The sequence below is a fragment of the Acartia tonsa genome, chromosome 14, assembly GCF_053477335.1.
Source record: "Acartia tonsa isolate MP-2025a chromosome 14, ASM5347733v1, whole genome shotgun sequence".
Lineage (NCBI taxonomy): Eukaryota > Metazoa > Arthropoda > Copepoda > Calanoida > Acartiidae > Acartia > Acartia tonsa.
Window position 1 is genome coordinate 77282 of NC_137273.1, and position 8332 is coordinate 85613.

An 8332-nucleotide genomic window follows, 5' to 3' on the forward strand; every position below is an offset into this window, starting at 1 on the left:
TTTAAAAAAATTACAGATTTGAATACTATAAACTGTTTGATTATTAACATTTATTATAATGGATTAATTGACCTTGATATATAACCAATAAAATTATCAGCATTCAATGTTTTTAATTATCTTTTTATTTAATTTACTTTGTTTGTCTTTAAGTCTGTAATGAGTCTACTTTTGAGTCTACTTTTTTATTATTTTGTTCATGTCATAGAAAGTTTTCTGCTTCCTCTTTATTTTATATGATATTTGTAACTACAAGATAGTTTTTACTTATATGGGTTTTGTCTGTTATTTTTACTTCTGACCTTTTTTGATAAAATAAAAAAAAATCCTTGGAATAGATAAACAGAAAATAGATGGATACATAGACTAACAGACAAATTGGGAGACATACAGACATACAGGTTTTTGTTCATCTTCAAAGAGGTATCAAAGAGCAAAAAAATCAAGGTCAATGAAGCACAAGATCTCTGATTTATTAGAGGGTATATTGGCAAACCAAAAAGATATGCAAATCTAAAGAAAATCAATAGAAAAAAACATTATTTGCACCTTACTCCTATTTTAATTTCTTAGTTATAAACAATTCCTTTCATTTTCAGTTTATATGTGGTTTAGTGTACAAACAGTTCATAAATATAGATAAAGGTGTCCACAATAATTGCTGCTAGAGTCCTCTAGGGGAAGATGGAAGTCAACCACCCCCAATTTATAATTTTGATTTTTAAGCAGAAAAATATTTAAATTAGGAGGGAGGTTAATTTTGTTCTAGAATTTCCCTTGTGATGGTGATGTTTAATGTTTATTACACTAGTACCTAACGTTTTATTATTGATTTTATTTGTTGGCTCAACAACTGGGGACTTTTGATTGGTTAGTTCATTAAGTTAAGTGACCAAACTTTTTAAACATTAATTTTACTCTATACCTGGGATAATTTTGTGTACAATCATTGGGTATCAATTGTAAATCAATGGTAAATTCCTCCTACAACTCTTTTTTTCACTTTTGAAAATTTGAGTAGTCCCCCCCCCCCCCTGACAACAAAATAATATTTTCCATAAAATATTATAATGTGTGACAGGAAAGAGAGGAGGGGAGGGAGGATAGAGCCATAAGCCTCTTTAGTCGCTGTGGCAACCGGTTAGCTAACACTCAGGTTACTTCCACAAGCCACACGCGACTGATTGTTAACCTGTCTTTACAGTATATTTATATAAAAAAATCTGCAAAGCTTTCAAAATACTCGTGTGTGATTGGTCAAAAATGAAACACTCTGATTGGTTGGAAGGGGAACTCTTTGATTTGGACTTTCTTCAATTCTGTTTGGGGATGGAGTGCGAGAGAAGGAGGAGCCGCAAGCACATATAAAGCATATCTATTTTATTAATTTTTATTTTGTATTTTACTTATTTCATTTTGTATGATTTTTTTCTAAAAGAATAAATCATTTTAACAACAACAACATTTAAAATCTTAGTGTTTTATAACATTTGCGCCGAAATGTTTACTGAGATTAGCGCCGGGAATCCCAACCATGATGCAAACAGTATTAAATTTAAATGAATATCTCAATTGTTTACCAACACTTCCGCCGTCAAGTTTACCAAGAAGAGCGCCGGCAAGCCCAACCATGATGCCATCCTGTTTAGGACAAAAACATTATCAAGTTTGAGATCTTATGTAATCTTTTTAAACTTAGTACCTACGGAAAAGGTTTGCATAATTAAAGGGATTTAAACGTAAAAATCGATCATGAAGCATGAAAGAACGGCGATTCTTATTTGTCCAAAAACCTAGTAAATGAAAACTAGCATAAATCCTGCCACGTTGGTTTGCCCCCAGCCCCTTACCAATAAATGAGGTCCATATTAGCAACCTAACTATACAACATGTTCTACCTTGTAAATATTTCCATGAATGAGGGATCTTTTATTTTTTTCAGTATTGTAAGTAATTTATTTTTACGTTAAAAATTGTCAAATTTAACGATACTTTTTAACAAATATTGTTAGTAATTTAATGGGTTTAGAATAACATAAATATTTGGCCGCAGCGCTCGGCTCCCTAGCCTATAACCTAACCTAACCTAACCTAAATTAGTTTTTTGAAATTTATAAAATTAAAGTACCCTTGACAACTAACATCTGTGGCCGCAGCGCTTGGCTCCCTAGCCTATAACCTAACCTAACCTAACCTAAAATAGTTTTTTGAAATTTATAAAATTAGAGTACCCTTGACAACTAACATCTGTGGCCGCAGCGCTTGGCTCCCTAGCCTATAACCTAACCTACCTAAAATAGTTTTTTTGAAATTTATAAAATTAGCGTACCCTTGACAACTAACATCTGTGGCCGCAGCGCTCGGCTCCCTAGCCTATAACCTAACCTAACCTAACCTAAAATAGTTTTTTGAAATTTATAAAAATAGAGAACCCTGGACAACGAACATCTGTGGCCGCAGCGCTCGGCTCCCTAGCCTATAACCTAACCTAACCTAACCTAAAATAGTTTTATGAAATTTATAAAAATAGAGAACCCTCGACAACCAACATCTGTGGCCGCAGCGCTTGGCTCCCTAGATTATAAGCTAACCTAACCTAAAATATTTTTGGAAATTTTAAAAATTAGATTACCCCTCTCATCAATAGCGCGCAAAAATTTAAACATTTTTCGGCCCCCCCCCTTCCCCTTATATTAGAATAATAATCTCATTGATAGTTTTTGGGGCTCTAAACAGAGCTATTAGTAATTGTTAAAACAATATCATTCTTTGTATCTTCTTTTCTGTCCTCCAACACCCTTGTCTCCATGTTGACCACCCTGAACGCCATTACTTTCGCTACATGTCGCCATTTTGCACACTGACAAAATACTAAAGAAAAATATGCTATCAACCTAAATATTTATACTGTTTCAATTTTCTGCCTCCCCCTTTACACGCAAACCCCCCTACCTATGCCTAGATGAATATGCTCTATCTAAATGCGATTTGATTGAGGCAAAGAGGAAAAGTTAAGGGACAAGGCAAGGCAAAAACTTCCACACAGCACGGACACGTTATTGAATTAAATTTAAGCTTGCCTTTTTCCCTTGTCCTCCGGCAGCGTTCTATCCGGACTGTCAGGGGGGGGGGGGGGTGGGGGGGGGTCTACTCAAATTTTCAAATTGATAAAAATTTTTGTAACAGGATAACGCCAAATCAATTTATCGGCCATTGTCATATTCCTTTAGATCCCTGACTTTTAGTCTCAAAATAAAAAAAACTTTTATTATTAGATGATACAGTGATGTTATAATGGAATTATATCTTTGCATGATGTAAATATTTCCATGCATTCAGGGAGGGAAAAGAAGTTACATGGACATTATTGTTCATAAGTAGTGCAGTGTAAAGTAGGGTTCGGCCAGATATCCGTCCATTTTCAATGTCTGGCTGGATACTGGATATTGAAACTATCTGGATACGGGATATCCAGCTGATTGATAATGACAGGTATCCAGTTATCCTGCCGGATATCCAGTAATTTGTCGGATATCGACTATTGGCCAAATGTCCTGCCGGATACTGGATATCCAGCATTAGAAATCAGCCGGTATCCAGTATCTGGCCCAACCCTAGTGTAAAGGCATATAAATATGTATTTGTAGTGGACATACCTCAATAGTAAGTAAGCTGCGCCCCCTCTTAGTTTCTATTCCTTGTTGATATATGTGCAATATATGCCAATTTTGAATATCTTGTTATTTTAGAAAACTGCAAATCAGGATTCCTTTCAAAAATACAAAAGGAAAGATATTTGCCTAGTTATAGCCTGCTTAACCCAACCTAACATGTGTAATTAGTTTTAGGACCATAGAACTGTCCCCTAACTTCCCACGGGGAAGGTGTTTACCTGGTTCCAACCCCAAGCCTTGGGGGGCGGAGCCAGCTCATATCATATTCTTCAGTTATTGGCTTACTTTTGATTAATAGTGTCCATGTTATTATCCTAAATTGAAAACAATTTTTTCCCCGTAACAATATCCACTTACATTGTTTTATCAATTCTCTACGTAGAATATTCCCTTCCCCGTCTACTGGATGTATGTACTGACCAATAAATGATGTCCATGTTACCAACCTAAATTGACAACAAATTTTCCTCCCTGTCATAATATCCACGTATAATCTATATCAATTACAATTGTATAAATTCAATGTAATTGAAGTGTCCAAATGTCGTCTTACTCATCAAAATTTTTGAAATTTTTGTTATTGTAAGCATGTATGTAGAAGATACTTGGAGAAAAATTGTCAATTTAGGTTTTTTTTTCCCAGTCATTTATTGGTCAGTTTATCAGAGAACATGAAAATCTGGTGTAAGATCCAAGTAATAATATATCCATTAACTAGCGGCTACGCCCCTAGAGGCCTCTAGTGGCCTTTAAATGTTTTTTTTTATTTTAAATATCTAATTTGAGAAATAACTTGTCTATGTTATTAATTGTTAAATTCAAGCGTCTACGCAGCGCGACTACATAGCGCGACTATGCTAGCGACACTATGCGGCGGAAATATTTATTATTTTTGATTTTATTGTGATTTCTCTTGGGAGGGTGGTGGTACCCCTCCCCAAAATAGTTATAAACCTTCCCGGGACATATGAGAATCTACCATGTTAAGGAGAACCCGATCGGTTCAGCGGTTAGGGAGATCCTTTGGTACAGACACACAGACACACAGATACACACACAGATACACAGACAAACAAACATCCTGTTACTTTAGTATAAGGATATAAAGCTAGTAACAAAACAAAATATGTTCATATGCCAGTTTCAACATCAATATTTAGGTTCACTAAATTGAAGAATTAACCAATATACTTGTTTTGAAAGGCATTGCTTTGATAATGAAAAAACAGATTTTTATAATACATGTATAAAATTAAATTAATTTTTTTAAAAAATTTAGGGGGGGTTAGCCAACCCCAATATTTTCATTTTAGTTCTAAAAAGAATTTTTTATTTTATCGTGGGGGGGGGGGAGGGGTATATTTCATTTTTTTTAAGGGGGTTGAAGGTGTCCCAACCCCCCGAGAAAATAGTTATAAACCTTACCAGGACCTATGAGAAGCTATCCTGTAAAGGAGAACCCGATCGGTAGCAAGATCCTTTGGTACAAATAAATGGACATACAAACAGATAGACATCGTTCTACTTTGTATTACAGATAAGATTCAAGAAATATAATATTTATTGCTCTATTTTATACTAGCCGCTTCAAACCTAGCCTCTACAATAAGATATATAAGTTTTTAAGTTTCAAAGGGTTAGGGTGAAAAACATAATCAAGATAATAAAAAAAAATGTTTGTATTTTTAGGTTTTTTATTTTTGACCTTTTAAAGGCCCGGAAATGCAAATGAAAAGACAAAATTTGAAAAAAATCTTGCATATATTTTTTTTTACCAAAGACGACATTTATATTATCATTGTGTCTTCTTATTGGCGCATACAATTCTACATACAATTGGCGCTTTCTGATTGGTTGAAACGCGCCGACGCTAGCAGACAAAAACAGAGAAAAACAACAACATTCAAATCAGCACCAAACAACGGAAGCAAAACAATCCATTATTGTGAATTATAAACATTTAGAACAAACAAATAAATGTTAATTATCTTTATATAAAATAGTGAAAATGAAAACTCGATATAAGTGTTCCAAATATAACCCAATTGGTGAAAAATTAAAGAATACTAGGCCTCCTATGTTTAGTGAAATTTTGAAACTTTCAAACTATTATCAAAATCCAAATTTGAATGAACGTAATATTGTTAAAAATTATGTTATCCCCGATATTATGGAAAAATGGAGTAAAGTACACAATAATCTACCACTAAAATCTGAAAAAAAACATTGTTCTTTCTTTATGTAATTTCTTAAGTAGTGTGAAATGCTGCCGATTTAAGAAAGCAACAAAAAAAGATTGCAGCTGTCGATGCCCAACTAATATGAGTGTTTAATGTAACTACATGTTCTTGTGGTCTCCCAGAGATAATTTGGAGGTAGGAAAAATTAAAAACATTATTCTAGTATCGCTTCAAAACTGATTAATATCCGGTTTTAAGCTATACTAAAAAATTATTTCTAGCATCTATTGTTTTTAGTTTTCTACAAATTTAAAAGTTACAATGTAAAAAATAACTATTCCAATATAGCTATTAGCTTCGAGACCAATTAATATCCACTGTATTTCCTTGGAAAGTTGTCTATATTACTATGCAACAAATAATTACTCTCTTAATATTCTATTACTTACCTATTTAAATCATAAGTTTGTTAATTAAAACAAGGGTTAATTTGATAAAAAAAATGAATATTTTTTATATTTCAGTAAGCCAACAGCTAAGTGTCCAGCTGAACAACACTCTCATGTTGCATGCAATTGTCCAGCCGCCAGTAAGGTTAGAAAATTAATTAATAAACTTTTTAAAAAGTTAAATCTTGTGCGAGAAAAGTTGCTTTAAGTTTAACTATTCCCTATCCTTGAACCTTTCTCAATCAAGCATTGCAGAGAATTAGCATCTAATAACTATTTCCAGTCAGGGGGGAGAGGACATTTGCTGTTTATTACACTAGTCCCCAAAGTTTTATAATAACGTTTTCATATTCGTTATTTTTAACTTTTATAAAATTTTGATTGTTTTGTCTTTAAGTATAGTGTCCAAACGTTTCAACTACTTATAGTAATTTACAGAGGGGTTAATTTTGTGTGTCATCATTGAGGTTTTGCATAAATTTATATGTCAATGTCAAAGAAATTATGCAAAACAATGCAATATAATAATTTCAATACTAGTTTAAGACTGTACTTTATTAAAGAAACCGATTGCATACCTAAATTCTATGGAAAATTTTAATAGTTTTACTTTTTAGATTCCAAGTTCTGATACTGAATACATGAAGAAGATTTTAAATCCAAATGGTCCCCCTAGTGATCTGTGCTTCTGAACTGTGGACATTAAAGAAACTAAGAGGGGTGAATCTATTATAAAGAAAAAAATAACTAAAGAGGTTAATTAAAAAAGAAAATAGTTAAGTGACAATGATCAAAGTGACACAGATAGCTCTAAAATTAGAAATAAAGACAAACGAACAATAACACTTGTAGAGGTGTCAGAACATAATTAATAGAACATTAATTTGTAAGTCTATACAGATTTTACCAACCGTGATGGACAGACATTCAGATGGACTGACTCTAATTATTAAAAAGCTTCGCCTACCTACCAATCTGAATTGTCCTTTATCATTTGATTAATATAATACTTTCATTTCATGATGTGGGACGTTAATATCCAAAGTAGTGCAGCTAAAGAAATAATTTTAATTGTTTTTAGCACCATTCTTATTAATTTACGTAAATACTAGCGGCTACGCCCCTAGAGGCCTCTAGGGAAACATGAGTGGGGGGGGGGGTTGACCCTCCCTCCCATTTTTATTTTAAGATTTAAAAAGAAAAGTATTTTTTTTTCTTATTGGGGGGGGGGTTAAATTTGTATTAGGAGGGTTGAGTTAACCTACCACAAAATAGTTAAAACCTTCCCGGGACCTATAAGAAGCTTAACTGTTAAGGAGAACCATATTGGTTCAGCTGTTGGAAAGATTCTTTGCTACAGACAAAAAAGCTTGTTATTTTTTAGACTAAAATTTGCTGAAAAATTTATTTTTATTTAAAGGTTTTAAAATTGACGGTTAGATGGACTTTTTCTATTAATAAAGAGCACCTGAAAATTGTTTTTGTGATAAAAGAAAATATAATTTATTTAATTGTTGAATGACATTTGGCATGAAATATTGTTTTGAATGACAGTTTAATATTCTTTTAACATTGATTGTTTAAATCTAATCATATATTAATAAAATCTAAAATGTACTGAATTTCTTAATTTTTCACATTTCCTAGGGTATTTTTGGAGCCATTTCCGCTTGCCGATATTGAAATTAGGGCTTAAAACTCTTCATAGAGGTTGTTAGATACCTATGTTGATTATGTTTTTGACCCTAACCATAAAGAAATCGGAAAATTTTAGAAAACTTATAAAGCTTACTCTACAAGCATCGCCTAATGAGGTAATGGGAAGTATACCCTTCTATATAGATTTTTTTCTTCCCTCCGTTACAGATTTGTAAAATTTTTCTGTTTAAAAATAAACCCAGGTTGTTTGCAGTATACACAAAAAATTTTAATTTGTAAAAAATTAACCCATTTTATTTTTGGGTGGAACAAACTAACAGTGTCTGAACATGTTAACCGTTAAAATTTTCAGCCATGGAAGGGGTATTTT

At 32.8% G+C, this 8332-nt stretch overlaps 1 long non-coding RNA gene across 1 annotated transcript; it reads left to right on the plus strand.

Moving 5' to 3' along the window:
* The first annotated feature begins 5550 nt into the window (after positions 1-5550).
* Positions 5551-7920, plus strand: LOC145305880 (uncharacterized). The gene is made up of 3 exons (XR_013874761.1): positions 5551-6049; positions 6379-6448; positions 6921-7920. It is a non-coding gene; the product is annotated as an uncharacterized LOC145305880 (long non-coding RNA).
* The last annotated feature ends 412 nt before the right edge of the window (positions 7921-8332 follow it).